We start from the raw sequence: 21719 nt of genomic DNA, 5'->3' as shown, positions 1-21719 counted from the left end.
ATCTGATATAACAGCTGAAGTATCTATCTGTAAATAAACTAACCACTCTCAGGCACAAAATACTATCGTTAAATAAATCTATATAATCATGAAGGATACACTAGTGATTTGGGGCTGCTGAATTATACTATAGAGGCTAAACTATACTTTGCTGATCTCACAACTGAAATGTAAAAGCCTCTAACATATATTTTACTGAGTTTACCCCTAACTCCCATTGCAAGGAAGTTAAATGGAGGAGAGAAAATATAGCACTAGATATAATGTCACTAAAGTGTGCTTTTCAGAGTTAAGAAACTAGAGTGGAAACACTGCATGTTGGACTCTCTAAGTAAATCCTATAGATTATCGTATGGAAGCAACCTAAATTATGTTATTAAGCACTTATTAAAGTTGCTAGGCTTAGGAAAATTGTCAAAGGTCCCAGGGGAAGAATATTTAAGCAACAAAAGAGCACTAGACAGATGAATGTTCCTCAAAGGAACAATATTAAAGCCTCAAGAAAAGACTATACTGATACAGAATAAAGATACTTAGAAAGAAAAATTTAATTGGTTGAACCAAGTGCTACAAAATGACCCAAAACACAAATGGGAATTCAACACAAAGTGAAAACTAGGCCAGCTTTCTAAAGGGAGCACAAAGAATATTTATTTATTTATTTACTTGCTTATTTATTTAAATTTTTATTCTGTCTACTGCCAAAAAGGAATCACAAGTTTGAGGATTCTTTAAGTTACAAAGAAATCATTGTCAGATACAGGACAAAAACCAAAAAATGTCAAAGTGAAAACTAAGTAATAGTTGTTAGAAAATGTGGAATGCCTTTAACGAACAAAGAGGAATATAAAGACTTACGGTTTCAATATGCATTGCTTAAGTAAATAAAATAGACGTTCTGAAATCCACAACTGCTGGTAATGCCCTTAGCATAGTACTTAAAGGACTTTGCTGCCACTACTGGAGAGTAAGAGGCTCTTTTCTGTGCCTCAGGAACTCGACCTGCGATTCCCTGATTTACTATACTTATTTTCCCATAAGTCTTCAGCCAGCAAAACACACGTCAACCAATAACTATTTATGAGTCAACTGCCTATTATTTACTCAGCCTATTGCTAGGTGTTAGGTGGGAGCCAAGTGAAATATAAAACAAGATCCTTGTCCACAGGGAGTCTGTAATAAAGTTGCCCCAACACTGGAAGGATCAAAAGCAGAACTCTTTTTTTTTAAAAAAAAAAAAAAAAAAAAAGCCTTAAGACAAGAAGAGGGACAGGAAGAGAAAGGGGAAAAACAAAACAAAACAAAATAGATTTATCCCGGTGAGTAGCAAGGAAAGGGAAGGAGCTGGAGGGGGTAAAGCAAGTTAGGTACAATTTCAACAGACAAGGGTGAGGAGGTAAAGACCTGTAGACAGGGAGAACCATGAACCCAGTTCCAGAAGAGGTACGCTTGGCATGTAGGCCGGAAATAATGCATGTGTGTGGGCAACTGGCGCTGCACCTGGAATTGGAAAATCATCTAATAAGTAGTTGCCATCATTACTATGGACACTAGGCTGGATATGATAGGTCTCTAAAAACACTCATGTAAGAGGAAATGAGGAGTATAAGGCTGCCTAGGTTAGGAAGGCCAGAAAACAAGCACAAGGTCTTATACTTGTTTTGAGGGAGGCCTTCTAAATGAGAAAACAGCACAATTAAAGCAGAGCTTTACCAGTGACAGGTGGGATAGACTAATAAGAAAAAAGTGACTAGTAATGGGAAGGAAGAATAGGGATCCTATACATACTGTCTAACGCTACACAATTGTTGGAGTTCCATGGAGCAGAAGCCAGACCTGCCTCTGCCTGAATCTCTGTATCAAGAGAGAACAGCCATTCTAATACTTGTTCTGGTTCCCCAAACGATTCTGCACTCTCCTTGGGGTACACATATCTCATGGTGTGAGACATGATCTGGTTCTTATTTTCTGGTGTGATGCAACCTGACTCCTTAAGTACTTTTTTTTTCTTTTTTACTATTGCTATCGATAATCCCTATCTCCTGAATAAAACTTTTACTTCTATCTTGAGGCCGGGCTCTGTTGGAACCAGAAAGCTGGACAGGACCTTGCTGAGCTCTATTCATTGCTTTCAGCAAACAGAAGTTCATTACTTTATCTATCACGTACTCTTGTCACATGACCAGATGACCTTAGTCCAATCTCTTCCCTTTTTAAGGGAGGAAACTGAGGTCCTGGGAGGCTGAGCTACTCTTTGATCTGAGTCAGCTTTAACCCTGTGGCTATTTAGTATCTCACAAACAACCAGAATCAGGTGAAATAACAGGCACTCTCAACATAATTAGAGCAAAGATCACACATTCAGAGACAAGAAATGGGGGCATTTTCTACACACAAAAAGATGATTTAAAATGTAAGGTATCTAAGGAATCGGCTAAGTTAAAAGAGAACCACTAGCAATTATTTCTGAGAACGCAAGGAGGATTGGTGAGGTTAGAAAAGGGTGACTGTAGCTTTCATCGGGCCCAGATTTCTCAAGTTCAAAGGCAGCCGTCATTTGGTCTCTTCTCTTACACTGAGGGCCTGAAAGGCAGCAATGTATAGTGTAAGGGATGGAGGTTTTTGTATTCGACACGTCTGGGTTTATGGTAGCATTTTTTCATATATATATATTCATTGTTATTCCTATTGTTATCATCACTACCATCATCATTCCATCCCGAATGCTAGTCTACTACTGTTCCAATCCCTGAGATTTGTAGCAATACCTGAATGGCCTGTGTGCTTTCCTGAAGTACATTTTGATCATTGGTAAATCCAGGTAGCCAGAACACCTTGGAAGAACTCCAGTACTGAAGATTCTAAAGTGGGTGAATCGGGCATAAAATCTACCTTTGGGGATTTGGAAGGCTATCCAGTGAGCTCTCTGGTAGACATCAAGTAGGGATGATGCTGAGATAATACCACCTTGCTTATATACTGGGATTTGCGCCTCATCATCTCCTGTACCCTCATTTTAAAGATAAACTCTAAGGCTCATAGATGCCAAATGCCTTAAGGGCCACAGAGCTAATAAGGGGCAGAACTGAGCTCAGGTCTCAATTCTCAAGTCATGGTTCTTTCCTTTATAATGTGAAGGCCACACTGGATGCCAAGCCTTATGTACCAGTTCTGCGGATAATTCTCTCTTCCAAGAGCTCAGTAGCTATTAAGAAGTATAGCTGTCAACTCCTGGTTACTTAACAAGTACACTTCAGTCTCACCCTGAGCCAACCACATCCACTGGTCAGGAAACCATATTTTTCTCAGTTATCAATTCATGTCTCACAATTGAGTTAGTCTTAATGACGTCCTGCTCTCTCTTTTCATATTCTACTGAATTATTTTAGAATGTTATTCATCAAATAACCATGAATAAGAGCTACTAATAATTAAGCATTCTATTGTTTCTTTTTACACTAACTCCTTTAATAGTAACAACTCAGCAAGACAGTTAAACTCAATTTACAAGTAAGTCTGACAGGGAAGAGGTTAAAGAACAGGCCCAAGGTCACATAACAAATCAGAAAGGAACTGAGATTTTTAATCCAGTTGGCCTGATCCTGAAGCTCACGCCCTTCTATCCACTAGAACATTTTCTCAAACTTTAATATGCTTAAGAATTACCTGGGAGTCTTGTCAAAGAAAAGATTCTGATCCAGAAGTTTTGGAGTGGGGTTTGAATTCTGTATTTCTAATAAGCTCCAGGTAATATGAATGCCGTTGGTCCAAGGAACCCTCTCTGAGATACAAAGGACTACACAACATTGCTTGTTCTCAAATGACATTTTTTCCCATCTAATTATTATATATTTAAGCAACACTTCACCTCTAAAAAGTCACAAGTCATCCTTAAATCTTTCCTTTTTGCACATATCCTTGGCTCAAGCCAGAAAAACGAACTCCAAATAGCTCTGGGAATAAAACCTACAAAATATGGAGGATTCCAATAACCAGGCTTTAGGTGAATAGCTTATATGGCCTGGCACCAACCCAAACTCCTTTAAGATGCATTCCAGCAACCTGGTCTTCCAGGACTAGTCAGCTTCCCTGGCTGCTGCCAAAATAACTAGAGGTCAAACTGCTCCTGATCTAGAGTGAACCTAACCTAGCTAAGCCTCTAAAGGCCTAGGATGGTACAGCCAATCAATAAATGTATGCTGAACTGAATACAGTGAAGAGATCTTGGCTCATGACACTATATATGACTTATTGTGACACCTTTTCTAGCCACTGTACCATCAGTCTTCCCCCACAGAATTAGATAATTCTACTTCCTCCTACCTGGATCCCCTGAAAACTTAAACAGCATTTCAAGGCCTGTATTCTCCTTCCTAGTAAAAAGTCTAAAATTAAGGCTCAACATTTGTGCCACCTCAACATCTGGTAAAATCAGGAAAGTCTCAAAGGGCTTAACCACAAATTCCACTACCCGCTCTGCTCCACGGACAAGGTCCCTTAGCCAAACAATTCTCCTTATCAAAGGGACCAGGTACAGTTTCTGCTTGTCCCTGAGTAGTGGAATTCAGTCCCCTCCCAGCACCCCCAATTATTCAAATAAGTCAATCACATCCTCTGGCAGAAACCAGGGGGCACTCCATCCTCTTAATACCGTAAAGTCTGCTTCCCACAGTCCCTGGTTCATCCGCTCCTGAGTGCAGGTGGTCTGGCATGGCAGGCCATGTCCTCTTCTGGGGCTAGGTGTATTTGCAACTAACAGAATGCTGTCAGTCTCATCTGTGTTATGTGTTCAGCCATAAGTCTAGGGATGGAATCCCTCCCTTATCAGCGGGGGTGATGAGGGGGTGATTAAAATATCTTATTTGCTCAATTTGCTGGTCTCTGCTCTTTGTCATATCCTTGAATCTCTTGAATGCCTTTGGCAAGGTCGTCAACTGCTCTGTGATAGTAATAATGTCCACCATTGTGCGAAGTACTGTCTACACACTTCCTATTTAATTCTCCTACCACCCCTGTGAGGTAGATATCATTATCTCTAATTTACAGATGAGGAAACTAATGTCCAACAAGATTATGCAACTCACCCAAGTATCATCAGAAAGCCTTTTAAGAATCACAGAGGAGACAACATGCTACATTCACTGGAAGCTTGGTGCATCTGTCTTTGCCATGGAAGTAAATGCCTGGCCCGCAGACTTGGCAGGCAGAGTTCAAGGGTCAATGTACACTGCACCAGCAGCACCAGCTGCCACTCTGTCTTGTTACCTCCATCACTGAGTTCCTGGACTCTTCCTTGGCTCCAGTCTCACTTTTAATATAGCTGGACTCAGCTCTGCCCTTGAGGTAACCTTGTGCAGGTACCTAACAGCACTGATCATGTGCTAATTTTTCAGTCTCTCTGAGAATGTAAGGAGTGCCCTCCTGTTGCTCCCACCCACAGGTTCTTCTGATGGTGCTCCAAACATCTATCTATAGCAGATCAGAACTACTCCTCCTTCCAGGAGCTTTCAACTCACTTCAAACTTATCCGCCTTCTCAGTCCCATCTAGGTCATCTACCTTACAACGGTTACACCAGAATTCAGTCCTCACCCCCTTTCCTTTTGTGCCCTCACCCACTCCTTCCTCCTTTGTCCTTCTTTCGCCTGTCATCAGGCCACTCTGCCAAACATCACTGATTAAAACTTAAAAAATTACTTACCAATACCAAACGTACACGAAGTGATTCCAGATCAGAAGGATAATAAAAATTAGAGAAGTCTGCAGCTACAATTATCCTTACAGGCTATATAATTCAGCCCCATCATTTTACAGATGAAGAAACTGATAGAAATTAAGTAACCTGCCATGTCATATATTTAGGTAATGGCAGGGCCAAACCCGGGACCCAGGTGTCTGGGCTTTGTAAGCCAGTACTTTAAAATACCAAACTCCTAAGCATACAAAATATGCCCTCGATGGGGAGGGCTTTCTATGTATCTCACAGACTGGCAGCCACCAGCACTAGGTGTGTGCATACAGCATATTTACTGTTTTTTTCCCTGAATGTTGATTAAATATCAACCATTAATAGCTCTTTCAGTAAGAAAATAATTATTCTTAAGCCATAAAACTGCCCAAAAGTACCTGAAGGAATACATGATTGCAAACTTCCCAAACTACTGTCATCAGTAGAACAGTATGTAGATTTGACTTAACAAAAACAAAACAAATTTTTTGAGTGACTAAGATATTTAAAAGATAATATAGTAATGACTATTTCACCAAGGTCAAGATGAAGGAGGCCTTTCTATGCATAAAGGAAACAGAAGAAATTCACAAATGACCAGTAGGTTTAGCTACATAAAAATTCAAACTTCCCCAAAAAACCATCATATGAAGTGAAAAATAACAGTTAATATTAGAATAGGAAGATCATAGAAATCAATAAGGAAACCCTTAATATTAAAAAAAATGTTTAATGGACAAAGAAAAACATAATTCACAAAATAAAAAGTCAATAAACTGATTAAAAAGTTTATTCTCATGAATAATTAAAGAATGTAAATTAAAACATTAATACTATTTGGGGACAATCAGACTGGAAAAATTTGCAGCAATAACATTTAATTGGGAAGCAGTGGTTTTAGACTATGGGCTCTGATTTGGCAGACTTCACTTCGAAGTCTAACTTGAACCGTTAGTGGTCGTGGACAAGCCACTTTAAGCACCGTGAACCTTACTGTCTTCAGAGTTTTGGTGTGACGATGAAATAATGCATCTGAATTGTTTTAGCAAAGTGCCTATCAACAGTAAATACTCATAAGTGTTCGCTGATATCACTATAAAAATATGACTTGCATTAATAATAACACATGGAAGGAAGCAACGAGACAGGTACACACACAGTACTGAGGGAAGTATAAACTGCTAAAAATCTTTCGGGGAAGTAATCTGTTCACCTAGAGCTATAAAAAATGTCCTTGGAGAAAGATGTGAGAATTTAGGGGAGTTGGGGAGAATATACTTTATGTGCACTATTTGAATGTTTTACCAGAATATGTTTACATTATCAGTTGCATAATGAAAGATAAATTTTAAAAATTAGAAGCCTGTGATAGAAGAAAAAAATTTTTAAACATTTATGCTTTTAGTCCCACTTGAATTAGGGATATAATGAAATAATGAATTAGAAATATAATGAAATATTTATGTATACTGTATTCAGGGCAATAGCATTAATGGGAAAAAACTAGAAACTTAGATGTATAATATGAGATTTTAAAGTAAATATGGAACACAGTCAAATCATGGAATATTAGGCTCTCTACATGGTACGCAAGTGACCAAAGAAAAAAATAAATTGGGACTTAATCAAATTTAAAACTTTTATGTATCAAAAGACGCTATTATGAAAGTAAAAAGACAACTCACAGAATGAGAACAAATATTCTCAAATCATATATCTGATAAGGGTCTAGCATCTGGAATATATAAATGCAATATTTCAGATTAGTATCTAGGATTCTTACAACTCAACAATAAAAGGACAAATAAGCCAATTTAAAAATGGGTGAAGAATATGAATAGATACCTCTTCGAAGAAAATATACAAAATGGCCAATAGGCTTATGAAAAGATGCTTAAAAATCAGTAGTCATTAGAGAACTACAGATCAAAACCACAGTGAGATACCATTCCACACCCACCAGGATGCTATAAGAAAACAAACACAGAAAATACAAGTGTTGCTGAGGATGTGGAGAAATTGGAACCCTCATACATTGCTGGTGGGAATGTAAAACAGTGTGGCTGTTGTGGAAAAGTTTTGTTTGGCAGTTCCTCAAAAAGTTAAACACAGAGGTACTATATGACCCAGCAATCCCACTCCTAGGTATACACCCAAGAGAACTGGAAACAGATGTCTACACAAAAACTTGCATACTAATGTTGATTTGGCTGTTACTTAGCCAAAAAGTAGAAATAACTCAAGTGTCCATCAACTGAAAAATGGACAAAATGTTGTATATCTATAGAATGGAATACTATTCAGCGATAAAAATGAATGAAATCTTGATGTGCTACAACACTAGAAAACACTAAGTTACGTGAGAGGAATCAGATCCAAAAGACCACATAGCGTATGATTCCATTTATATGAAATATCCAGAACAGGTAAGTCCACAAACAGAAAGTGGCTTACTGGTTGCCGGACGCTGGGAGAGGGGATTTAGGAGTGAATGTTACAGGTATGGGGTGTTTTTCTGGAGCAATGAAAATATTATAGATTTGGAAAGTGGAGATGGTTACACAGACTTTCAAATTGTACACACTTTAAAACATTAAATTGTATGGTATATTAATTATATCTAGATAAATTTTTTGACTAGGCTCTTGAAGATTTTTAATAATGTGGGAAGATGCATTCAATATACTAAAAGGAAAAAAACATGGCTGTATATATATTTCAATTTGGTTTATGTATCAAAAGATATGTACATGCATATACACATTTGCATTTAAAAAGACAAAATATTTCAAAATGCTAATGGTGGTTATTCCTAGGTAGTGTCATTATGGGGAACTTATTTTCTTCTTCGTACATTTTCAAAACTTTCTGCAGTAAACAGGCATTATTTTTATAACCAGGAAATTTAAAAATAGAAACCTGGGTAGGTCCGTTTGGCTATAAAGCTAATGCCATTTCCAACATACCATTCACTCATTAACATTTATTTTACTTCTAATAGGTATCAAGCAAAGTTAATAAGATATAATCTCTGCCAGCGAAGAATTTACATAAATCCATGGACTGGGAAGGGGAAGAAAAATCCATATACTCTTGAGATCACATGTGATGTTGTCCAACTGCACAATTTTGGGGGGACGGGGCCCACGGCTGCCATGAGCAGCAGTGTGTCTTAGTGGTTAAAGGCCAGAGCTGGCATCAGACTACCTGGGTGTGAAGCTTGAACCTCCGGTTACAAACTGTGATCCTGAGAAAATCACTTAACCTTCGTGGGGCACAGTTTCCTCATCTACAAAATAGGAGTAATAATAGTACCTCTCTCACTGGGTTGTTAGATTAAATGAGTTAACACACTTAAAAGCGCCAGCACTAAGTGCTAGGGACATACTAAGTGCTCGATAAATTAATTAGCTGCTAGCTGCCCTTTCTGCCCGTCCCCCTCCCCATCATCGTCATCATCATCGTCATCATCGTCATCGTCATCGTCATCACCACCATCACGACCACCATCTCACCACCTGATTGTCAAGGAGGTAGAGATTAAGGATCACTAGCAAGGTCATTTTTCACATCTCAAAACTGGCAGCTGGCAGCTGATTCTTGATAAACCTTAATAACCATTACATTCAGCTAATCTCTTTTTCCAGATTCTTTCAATTTCTAATGGAACTCTTCTTTTGAGGCATCCTATAAAATACAATGAGGCAAAACATCAAACTGTGTCCTCTTATCTTTTGACTAATTCATAGAAACAAGTGATTTTTCAAGGCTATTAAAATGGAAGGAGGCTTTGAGAGACTGACCTGCCTTTCCTCCGCCTTTCTGGGCCATGCTAGTCTGATCTGGTAGTTCATCCAAGACGACTCTTGACAGGATAAACTGCGAAAGCTCCTAAGCAACACTGTCATCTAATGAGTGACTGGGGATAATGACTGCATTGCGCCTAATGTGACTCTTGGATCTGCAGTCGGAAGTCTCAACAAGCGATCATCGCTTCGGTGCTTTCACACCCAACCTCTTAGGTGTGAAAAAGGACCCTTGGCTTTGTCATTGGTACTGACAGCCATTTTGATCAGACCTGAAAATGTGAATGAATTCTGAGTTTTCATCAGCGTTATTATAAGAATACACTTTTCTTCAGCAGGGACTAAATCTGGACCACGACAGTAATGTAGTACCAAATTCCAAATTCAAAGATACTGCTCTAATGTAAAAATTGAAGAGTTCAGGCAACTGAAGAATACCCAACCAGGCTTTGGGACCCCAGGGGCTGTGTGCTTACAGTACAGGTTTGGAGCACAGCCTCTGGAGACAGACAGCTCAGGGGGTGAATCGCAGCTCTGCCCTTCTTACTAGCTGTATGACTTTAGGCAAGTTGCTTAACTCTTTGGGCCTCAGTTTCCTCCTATGTAAAATGGGGACAATATTAGTCCTTATCTCATGGGGTAGTTATAAGCAATAATAAGCTACTACATTGAAGTGAACATTTTAAACGCTCATCAAATGTTAGAGGAAGCATAAAAATACACCTGCCAATATATTCGTTTTTATAGTTCTTGGGTTGGGTGATCAATTCACAGATATACTTTTTAAAAATCACTCCATCTCATCATTTTATGTTACATATATATCTTCTATGTATGTCAAACATTACATGATTTTTTTTTTTTAAAGAAAAAAATTCTAGACAACCACATTACCAGTTTCATACAGAAGGTCTGAGCTGGGAGTCAGCTAGAAAAGGGGGAGAATGGAGAGGGTTGGGCTTCTCAGAACATAGATCACTGGGCTATAATCAGAGATTTCATACAAAGCCTTAAACTCACTGAAAATCAGGAGATACAAAGAACTTCTAAAATCACCTGGTCCAATTCCCACATTTTCTAGGCAAGAAAACAGAAGTGTTGAGAAGTAAAATGTTTTTAAGATCTTCCAGTTCACGAATGACAGAAATGAGACTCTTCCTGTTACCTATGTCTGAGCTACACAGTCTAAGTGCAAAGCAATGAGGAAGACATTTGGGAAAGGGGAAAAAGACAGACACAGTCTGGAAGAGTTCAGGTGGCAACCTGAACAATATGTAGCTAACATTTCTAAGATTTATTCTATCCCAGGCACTGTGCCAAGCACTTTGCATGGGTGGCCCTATATAATTTTTGCAAAACCTGTGAGGTAGTTACTATTATTAACTCCACTTTCAACTGCGAAAGTGGAGGCCTAGAGAGATTAAATGACTTCCCCAAATCACAAGGCCAGTGAGTGGCGGAGTCAGTAAATGAACCCATGCTGTTGGACTCCGGCGCTGGAACCTTTACCACACTGTACATTGCCCAAGCTTGAGAATTTAAACAGCAGTGAAGCTCTTGATCCTAAAGTCTTTCTCCTACTTTGCTGGTAACTTCTCTGTTCAGAGGCACTATAAAGATATACAGTTTATAAAAGTGGTTTTTTTAAGTAAGAGCACATGATTTAGAACCTACTTATTCTGTGCTACATGAGGCACCATATACACACTCCTCAAGCCCTCTGACTTGTCCAAGGCCACACAGCTGGTAATAGTGTGGCTAGGGTTTGCAGAGCCCTTGCTGGCCCAGCATGACTCCAAAGCCCCATTTCCCAGCCTCATCCATGGACAGTGTGTCCAGCAGATCTTTAGGGAGCTCTGCCAAAAGCCCGTAACTGAGGCTTGACACTGCACAGAGAAGAAATTCAGCATAATCCCTGCTCTTGAAGAGCTTATGGCACAGCTGGAAATAAGAGACCACTTTCAGCCTAAAATCCTTCTTTTCTTATACCTTTGTAGTTAAGCAGCAGAATCACTGAAGAGACTATGAACCCCAGCTTCCTGCAATCCTGTCCTATTACACTACTCAGATCGCCCAACCTTCAGTACCCTTCTGTGTACATTTCACAGATGAACTCCATTCTCTTCTCCTCCTAGTGCTGTAAGCTTTTTCTTTAGTCTTTGAATTATTTTCATCTCTTTCTTTCTCTCGTCCATCACCAGGGAGTGTGAAAAGAGGGTTAACTTAAGGAGCTAACAAAAAAAAAAAAATTGCAAAAGAGCCTAACTTCTCTGTTGTCTTTAACTTTGGGGAAGAGCCTATGGGATTCTATATAGAGTTTGTTCAAAAATGTTCAAAGGAAGACATGGAAAATTTCATCCTCAACATTTTGCTTGCCCGGGGAAAAAAAAAAAAGTCCAGAACTCTGGGGGCCAATTAGTCTGCTGTCTTAGACTCTGACCTTAGAAAGTCTCCCTCTGGTCTGAATCTGACTACTAGAGCTGAGGGCAGTTGACAGCAAAGTGCCAGCTATATGAGCAGCTGGCGTCTAGGGTGGCCAAATTTAATGACTGCCAGCACTTCAGCACAACATTCAGAAGTTATAGTACCACACCAATCTATGGGCTAAATGAATGAGTGGCAAGTTTCACTATTTAAATTTATAAGTTCCTACTACATTCCTGACATCATGCAAGGTAGGAGCACTCAAACCAGTGGTAGGCCTTTAAAAATCAACTAATATCAATTGCACTAATAAAACTAGACAAGAAGGCAAAGTGTGAACAGAGCACATAAGAATAATAATGAGAGGAGGGCTTATGTTTGCAAATGGTAGAAGTGAGGGCAGTATCTACGATATGAATTAGAAGGGAAGACTAATAAAATACTACCAGTTTGAGTTTAAGATTGGCTCTTGACTGTCTCCCTTTTGCTTTTCCTTTGGCCAGCTAGCGTTTAAAATTTGAAAAAAAAAAAAAAAATCTTAGTAAGGAGCTAAAAAAGAGTTAGGTTTTAAAGCTGACTTTAGCTTTGTAACCTTGAGTTACTTAACCTTTCAACACCTGTTTCCTCAAGTGTAAAATGGAGATAACATGTATACGGGAGTTCATAATGCTATTCTCACTCTGGTATTTTGTGATTTCCATAATAATTTTTTAAATGGGGATAAAAGTATCTATTGCTTAGCTGCTGTAAAGATTACAAGAAATAATCATGTAAAACACCTAGTCCAGTGCCTGGCACTTTATAGGTTCTTAATAAATGGTAACTGTAACTATTAATACCAACAGGATGTTTTTTTAAAGTTCCAGGATGGAGTTAAGGAGGAGAACAAAATACTATCGACCAGTGAATTAATGGCTGCAGAGTGTACTTATTGGTCTTAATACACTTCTCACTTCCATCCACTTTCATTTTCTTGTTACTGCTTTATTTATCCATTCGACGGCTAGGTGCTGATTGCCTACTGTATGTGAGATATAAAGCTAGGTCGTGAGTGGGAAAGAGAGGCAGACAGACAACAGAACAGACTTTCAGAGGGACTTTGGGATATGTGGGTGTATACGACTTCTGAGAAGTTCTGCAGGGATTCTCATAGAAAAAAATTTATATTAAAAACGAAAGTCTAACAAACTTAACAAGAAGTATACAAATTATATATAAGGAAAAAGATAAAGCATTCCTGAAAAATCATAAAAGTAGCCTTGAGCCAATGGAAAGATAGACCATGATGTTGGGTAGGAAGACAATATCATAAAGATGTCACTTCTCCCTAAGCTAACTTATATATTTAACATGATTTCAAAAAAAAAAAAAATATCATCAAATTGTTTCCTCCTGAAATTAGACTAACTGATTACGAAACTTACATGGGAGAATAAGCAAGTAAATGCAGCCAAGAAAACCTTGAAAAACAACAATATGAAAAATTGGCTCTTTAGATAGTAAAACAAATTACAAGGCCTCTAAAATTATGATGCTTTTGTAATGGCATATGAACTGACAAACCAATGGAACAAACTAGAAAATCCACTAATAAATCCAAATGCATACGAGAGTTTGGTATCCAAGAAAGACGACATCTAAAATCAGCGGAGAAAAGGTAAGAACTTTAAGAAGTATTAGGACCTGGCTAGCCAATGAGAAAAAGATAAAATTGGATCTTTTTTCAAACTAAATGCCAAGAAAAATTCCAAATGGATCAGTCTTAGATAGTAAAAAGAAAAAAAAAGTGGAACAATGTATGTACTAGAAGAAAGTATTAATGAATTCCTGATAAATTGAGAGTGCGGCAAACTTCCTACTCTGACTCAAAATCTAAAGCAATATATACACTGATAAACATGACTGTACAAAGATGTAAAACTTCTGTATAGCAATAAAACATATGCAAATTCAAGCATATGACAAATTGGAAAAAATCTTGTTGCAACTTAAACCAGATATTGGGCAGATAAATTTAAACTATGCTAAATTAATATATACTAATACTATATATTATTTCTTACCTAGCAGATTGGCAAAAGCCCAAAACTCTGACAAGACTCAAAAAAAAAAAAAAAAAAAAAAAAAAGACGGGTCAGGCATGAAATAAAAACTCTTGTGAATGTACCTTGTTATATAGTTCTGATTTTGGAACTGTGTAAATGGTTTACATAGTTAAAAAACAAAATTAGACTTTTAAAGGTAATTCTTAAATTTTAAAACAAATGAACCTGTTTATCAACTTTATCAAGTTGGTGGCGCAACCACACAGAGAAAATAATTACAAGTGACCTTAGCACAGTATTTGACTGTATTTCCAGTAGCATGGTGTAAGGACAAAGGAACCACAGGGAAACTAAAACAACGTTCAGTAAGCTAATGATTACAGTAGATAACAGCATCACTACTGGCCTGGTTAATAACATGGCCAGGGAAATCCAGCAGCCTCAAAGCCCCAGAGTGTGGTCCACTTGTCTCAGCAAGGATGAAGTTCTTAGGCCCACTGAATGTTGACTAGTGCTCATGGGGAAGGGTGAGAAGGGAGTGGAGAGAGTGCTGAGATGAGGCTTGGGACTGGCACGGCCAGAGAGCCTGAAGGCAGCACATGCCAAGCCAAGGAATTGCACTAGCCTGAGGGCAGGCAGTCATCATGGAGTTTTAAGCCTGGGAGTGACATGTTCATATCTATGCTTTATAAAGATCACTGGCAACAGTGTACAAAACAGACTGAAGAGGAACAAAACTGAAGCCAGCTGACCAGCTAGAAGATTGCTGCAGTAATCCAGAACAAAAGATTATAGCAGCTTTAACCAAGAGAAAGAGGGTCAGTGGCCTGTTAGGAACCGGGCCACACAACAGGAGGTAAGCAGAGTGGCAAGCCCATCTGTACTGGCAGCCGCTCCCCAGCGCTCGCATCAGGGGCATCACCACCTCGCCTCCACCTCTGATCATCAGGCATTAGATTCTTATAGAAGCACCAGTCCCTAGTGCCAAAAAGGATGGGGACCGCTGTTCTACATGACTGAAAAGAAAAAAAGAAAACTAGGGACACGCTCATCTCTGAATTTAAATGCCCTTAATATTTATTTATTTTTTCTATGTGGTTATAGCCTGCTTTCTCCACATCATCAAGACGATGACTTTAGAAGGCCGGCTACTGGAGATCCAGAAAACCATATATCGCAATTCGATGCCCTTGTAAAAATCAAAGAGCCCACTCTCTTGAAGAGTTGAAAGAGGCTGAGGGGTCACTGCTTTCCCCCAGGGTGCTGGTACGGGCAGAACTCCAGAAGGGTAATGTAAATACTCAGTATGAGGCAACAGGGCAGACCAATTTGTTTTTCAATCTATTTTATTTCAGTTCAAAGCATCTTTGTAGACAGATAGTCCGAAAAAATAAGCCACACTTTGGTTATACTCAGTCTTCCCCAATCTCCAAAAGCAGTTGGGTATTGCCAAAGCGTGGCTTTTTTTTTCTGTGCTGCCTGTCTGCAATGAGGCTTTGAACTGAAATAAAATAGATTGAAAAACAAATTGGTATGCCCTGGCTCTTCCTGCAGTTTTGTATTATCCTTCAAAGCTAGTGTTACCACCTACTCTTTACTGGAGCCCAACAGACACAAATCACAGAGAAAAACTGCAATACTTTAAATGTGAAAGGTCCCACCCAAACCTAAAATAGCAATTTAATTCAGGGCTTGTTGTTTAACATTGCATTTACATGCCACTCTCTGTCTAGTTCCTTGCATTTGCTGCGCTGGATTACATCTTCTGATGACATGTGCCATCTGGGTACAGCTGAAAGCAAAACTTGACATTGCTGATCTAAATAGTTTGCTCGATTTATTACCGCCTCTGTAATTTTTCATGTTCATGTGCCCAGACATCATATTATTTTTACCTATTCAAAAAGTCTGCTATTTGCTTTAAAGTATTCAATGCTCTGCTTAAAGTATGCAACATTATTTTTAAAACTTTTAGAGGTAACTCAAAATCATTTGCAAATAAATTGTGAAATGATCACCACTAGAAGAAGCCTATAGTTTTCCTAGAAAGCCTTAAGAATGTGCACATGCACGAGATGGAGGAACACAAATGGTTTTGAGCTTAAAACACTAAAATGATGAAAAATATTCTGAATAAACAGTTATATAATTTGGTTGAAAAAAAATTATATAGCAGTTGGAAAAGTTCATCTCTTAACAGAAACATTAAGAAAAAATAAGATCTGTTCCTCTTTCCCCAAAAGACAGAAATACAATTTTGTCTGTAACACACCTCTGGATTTTTGTTTTTAGCATTTTAGATGAGTTTCCATTTGGGGCCAAACTTGGTTAGTTTTCGCTGATTAGAATTCAGCAACGTGTGTAACAACAACAAGAAAACTCAGAACCTATTATTACATTTTCTCTTATTTAATCCACACAATAACCCTTTGAGGAGGCACCATTATCCACATTTGACAGATTAGACAACTAATCCGTAACTGGCCAAGAGCGTGCAGCTCTATCAGCAACAAAGCTGGGTTCAGGGCCAGGGACTGAGAGCACAGGACTGTAAACAACAGCACAATCATTCCTTTCAGTTCTCCAGCACCCCAAGTTCTTGCCACCTCATGTCTCTGAACTTGATGAAAAGTTCTGCCTCCCCACTTCTCTCCCTTTTCCCTTCTTGCTGGACTGGATTCTTGTCACCGACCAAGTTTCGGCTTAAACTAACTTTTTCAACAGAGGCCTTCCAGGACCATCCTGGTAAAAGAGGTATCTTAGGATAGTACTGTTTTGTTTCCATTTTGGCAGTTGCCACAATTTGGAATAACTTTATGTACTGTCTTAGATGCCAGGTTTTAGGTTCATCTTGCTCGCCCTGGCCTAGCACAGTGGTGCCTGATACATAGTAGCAGGCACTCAAATAGTTGCCCAACCAATGGCCTGGATTTGTGACTGGCTGTGGGCACTGGCTAGCCCCCAATACAAAAACAGGTAAGGTGTGATCCCTGCCCCTGAGGACCTCCTAAATTGGTAGAAAAGATAAACAGATGGAATACAGGGTGGTGAGTGTGACCCATTTAGGTTCAGATCCCAGCTCCATTATGCATTCATTAGCTATGTAACCTTGGACATCTTTTCTCTCTGAGTCTTAGTGTCCTCATCTTTAAAAGGGGAATATTAATATTACCTATGTCATAGTGTCGGTGTGAGGATTAAATGATAATCCATGTAAATCAAGTACACAGAAATCACTCAATAAATATTAAATACTAATTTTATGCTTATGTTGCTATGACAGCTGGATTTGAAATTGTCTTTCTTTACTTGTGTACCATCTGTCCAAGCCCCTACAGAATTTAAATTCCATGGAAGGACAAAGATCATGTTGATTTTGTTTACCACCCTATTTCCAGGGGTTTGAATCATCCTTAATACAAAGTAGGTGCTCAACGAATACTAAATGATTCACCAACGCATGCTTGCAAGCATGGGGTGTTCTAAAATCATTTGTTAAGCTGGTAATGAAGAGCTAGGTTTGGGAACTACTGCCATATAAGAAAGGCATCTAAATCAGAAAGCGGGGTGTGGCAGAAGTTTTATGATTTAGCCAAGTAGAGAGAATTTTCACTTTGGAGTTGTAATTAAATCTCCATAAACCGCACAAAGATTTGGATACTATTCCAAAGAAGAACCAATAGTCAGCCCCTTGTTGAGAGACTTGAAAGATGAAACTCTGAACAGTATATCCTCGGTCACCGGCAGGGGGCTCTGGGAATGAGCTCACTTTGCCATACCTGTACCCTAGTACTCCCTTAAATAGCTTAACCACCCAGAATCTAACCCAGAATCTAAGCTTCCTCCTCTTAAATGAAATCGGGGCACTTGTTTATAAAGTGTTATTAGCACAAAAACGCTGGGTATGAGTATAAACAAAGCACCTGGTTTATTGTGGAGCTGAGTAGATGGCATTATTATTTAAACAGGGGAAACAATTCCCACTTTGACTAATAAATCAGCAAGACCAGAGAGGTAATGGGAAGCCAGAGTGTTTGGTCAAAGCTCTAGGTGCACGGGACAGTTGTAACTTGTTTCCTACTCCGTGAGAAGTGGCCAGAGAAATCGCTGGACGACAGTGATGCGTCTAGGGCACTCTTTTCCTATGAAGGACCAGATAAATATTATCGGTTTTGTGGGCCAAGCGATCAAAGCCACGTAACATCTGTCTCAACTACCCAACTTTGCTCTTCTAGCAGGAAAGCAGCCACAGACAAAACATAAACGAGGAACACGGCTGTATTCCAATAAAACTCCCATTTATGGGCTCCGAAATTTGATTTCATGTAACTGTCACAATTCACATGAAATATTCTCCTTCCTCCTCCACCCTCCCGTAACAATTAAAGAATGTAAAAACCAGTCTTAGTTCCTGGCAGACAAAAAATGGGAGGGGGAATGGGAGGGCGGATTTGGCCGAAGGCCAGTTTGCCTGCGCCAGGCGAAGGGACTTGGCGGGAGTGGGGACTGAGACTCGCAGCAGCGAGCGGCCTGCGATCGCGCCGAGTAGCAGGCGGTGCGACGCGAGGACAGGCCCCGGGCGGAGGGAAGGCCGGAACCCCTCAGCCCTTCCCCGCCGGAGACCAGAGCCGAGCCTGCGCTCGGAGTGTGGGCCGCCTCTGGGGGTCCGCGTCGCAGGGCCGGGGGCGGCTAGGACCGGGCTGCGGCCCGCGCAGTTGGACACGCGGAAGGGTCTCTGTGCGCCCCTCATTCGGGGTGCCTCTCGGGCCTCAGCTACAAAGGGGGTCTCCACGCTGAGTCCCAGCCCCGTTTCTATGGTTACCTGTTCAGCACCGATTCAAACTGCCGTTCTTTATTGACAGCGCCATAGAGGACACGAACACTCCTGCCCGAAGGGAACAATAAAGATTTCTCCATTCAACAGCGCCAAAGACGCCAGAAGGCGGCCATCTTGAGGCCGGCGCGGAAGGGATATAGCGGTGCGGGGGAGGCCGGCCCGGCTCCGCGCGCCAGTCACGTGCGGGGGGCGGGGCTCGGGGGGCGGGGCTCGCGGGGCGGGGCCGGCGTCACGCGCGCGCCTCCACCAATGCTGCGGCGGTGGGACAAGCCGGTTTCTGGCCTGTGTCTGACCTGTGACCTGTGGCCATCCCCCTCCTCCCCGCACGCCCTAACGAAAGTTCAACTCAAGTTCCACCACCCCTCGCTGGGGTAGCACTAGGGTTAAGATCGTGTTTCAAAGATGGAAGAATAGTAGATTGAAAAAGAAAAAAAAAAAGGTATATTTCATTTTTTCCAAAACAACATGTTCACGTGCAAGGGGGGGACGTGACCTGAGCCTCGTCCCCAGACGTATTCTCATTGGTGGAGAGGCGTGGCGCTGCTCTGACATGAAAGGCTAACAGACCCGAATCAGCCAATCGTGGCGTCTTGAAGGCATTTTGATCGCGCCTCTCCCTCCTCCAGTTTTAGTATTTAGGAGTTTGGGGAAAAAGTATTCACAGCTGTTCTTTTGCTCACTTTCCCTTTCACACAGTTTGTCGCACACCATGCGCTCTGCTTGAAGCTCCTCTTGCCACCCTCACACAGCCAAACAGATGAAGTCAGATCCAGTGTCACACCAAGTCACATCAGCGCTGGCCCACCGAGCCTCACACTGTCACTCTGTCACTGACACGCAGCCAATTTTTCTGCCATCGCCAGTCATGCTGCCCACATCCAGTTGTCTCAGTGCAGTACTGAATTCCCTGTGTGGTTACAGCTGTTACAGCCGTAGTGTCGATATTCAGTCCTTCTGAGAGCTGTCATTGTCAGACTGACTCCTACTCCATTATCGTTTATAATCACAAACTCAATCTACGGGGCGGAACTGTCGCATTGTCGCTGTCAGCTGGTCCATCATTTTTTTTTACTATCACTGTTTGATATGCGAACACTGTCAATGACCACAAACTTCAAACAGTTCTGTAAAATATAGCACTTGGACTGTGTGCCCAGCTGTCACCCTTTCAGTTGTCTTCAATGTCATTGTCACTCACCTACTTTCACTGCCACATAGTCAAGCCAGTATTTAGCAGGCCCCTACCAGGTACACAGCAGCTGTCCTGGTTACTGCCCAATTAGTCACTTTCACTATTATACTCACACATCACTGTCACATTCAGGGTCAGATTTAGCATAGCTGACATTCAATCACTTTTGTAGTCATGAGAGTCACAACACAGTTGTTGTGCCTCCTAATCATTCATTTCTACTATCTCTACATTATTCTATAGTGAGTGTCCCCAATACAGTGTTGTGGATTTAGCAAATAAACACCTAGAATGGTGATTGGCGCATAGTAGGTGCTCAAGAAATATTTGTCAAATCGATGGATTAAAAACAGTATTATTCCATTGTGCTATATGTAAATGTGGGTGACTTGAGACTTAACAATCTCAAACAATAGGAGTGTTTGCAGGCAGAATCTGTCTCCCCCTTCCACTTAGCAAAACTGCATCCTGTAGAGACTAGAAGGAAAAACTACAAGAAATGTGGCCACTGTGCCTACACTGAATTCCTGGACCATGGTTACAAATAATAGGACTTTTAAAAAATATATTTATTTCTTATTTTATTTCATGTTTTAAAACAAAAACGTGTTTGTTTTAGAGAATTTAGAAAACATAGAAAGGGCTCTTCTGAAGGATTGTTTTAGACACAACAATAAATGTCACATACCCCCATACACCCACACACACTCGCACAGAGTCGAAGATAATGGCTGCAGCTTTTCCACGATTGGTTACTTGAGGTTTTGCATTGTTAGAAATTCCTGTGGGACTCCCTTGCCTACGGTTCATGAAAAACATCATAGGGTCATGGAAAACAATGGCTCTGTAGTCTGGTTGTCCATTATATGGAAGAATAAAAAAACTGTCTGGGTCCTTTAAGGACTTCATCTCCTGGAAGAACCTCAAGGGTTTAGGAGAAATAATTTGTACTTCCAAATTGCCAGACCCAATCCTCGACATTGAAGGGAAGGTACTTGTGGACTTTTCACCCTTTTTTCTACCTTGACAGAAAATGTTCCCATCCAATGGCTGAAGTGGCTCCAGCTAAACTGTCAACTGTTTCCGGAGTGACTACTACATGCCAAGAACACTGGGGTGAATAGTCCCTTGCTAGTAAAAAAATAACACAGCCACCACCATGTCTACAGCTAATAACAGCACTCCACTGACCTCAATCTTACTCTCTGCCAGGTACCATGCCAAGTTCTTTACCTAGATTATCTCATTTAATTATCATAACCACCCTGTGAGGTAGGTAACATTATTACTCCCCTGGATTCAGTAGAAAACAGACCCAGAGAAGGTAAATAATTTGCTCTCAGTCACATAGCTACGAAGTAGAGTTGGGCTATAAACCTAGGAAGTCTCACTCTAGAGCCTTCAGTTTCCATCTCACCCTCCCTCGCCCCCGAATAATGACTTATGGTTTTTACAAAATGTGTGTTCATTATAAACAATTTAAGGATTATAGAAAAAAATACAAATAAGAGTTCAAAACAGAATCTCTGTAAATCTTACCACTTGTCAGTAACATATTATTATAGATGAGCATTCTTCCATCTCCGGGCACATATAAATGTAGGTAGGTAGATGAAGAAATAATAATGATAACAATGACGGTGTCTCTCGGTAAGCACTTTGCGCTGGACACTAATCTGAGTGCTTTC

At 40.3% G+C, this 21719-nt stretch overlaps 1 protein-coding gene across 1 annotated transcript in view; it reads right to left on the bottom strand.

Moving 5' to 3' along the window:
* Positions 1–18991, bottom strand: part of ZBTB40 (zinc finger and BTB domain containing 40) — a 64709-nt gene extending 45718 nt beyond the window's left edge. The window contains exon 1 of the mRNA XM_016149283.2: positions 18825–18991. The gene's annotated coding sequence lies outside the window, so the exon portion shown is untranslated. The remainder of the gene's footprint in view (positions 1–18824) is intronic.
* Positions 18992–21719: the final 2728 nt, after the last annotated feature.

This window comes from Rousettus aegyptiacus, unplaced genomic scaffold (assembly GCF_014176215.1).
Source record: "Rousettus aegyptiacus isolate mRouAeg1 unplaced genomic scaffold, mRouAeg1.p scaffold_m13_p_1, whole genome shotgun sequence".
NCBI lineage: Eukaryota > Metazoa > Chordata > Mammalia > Chiroptera > Pteropodidae > Rousettus > Rousettus aegyptiacus.
Note: the sequence above shows the minus strand (reverse complement) of the source record. Positions and strands in the feature narration are given on the sequence as shown.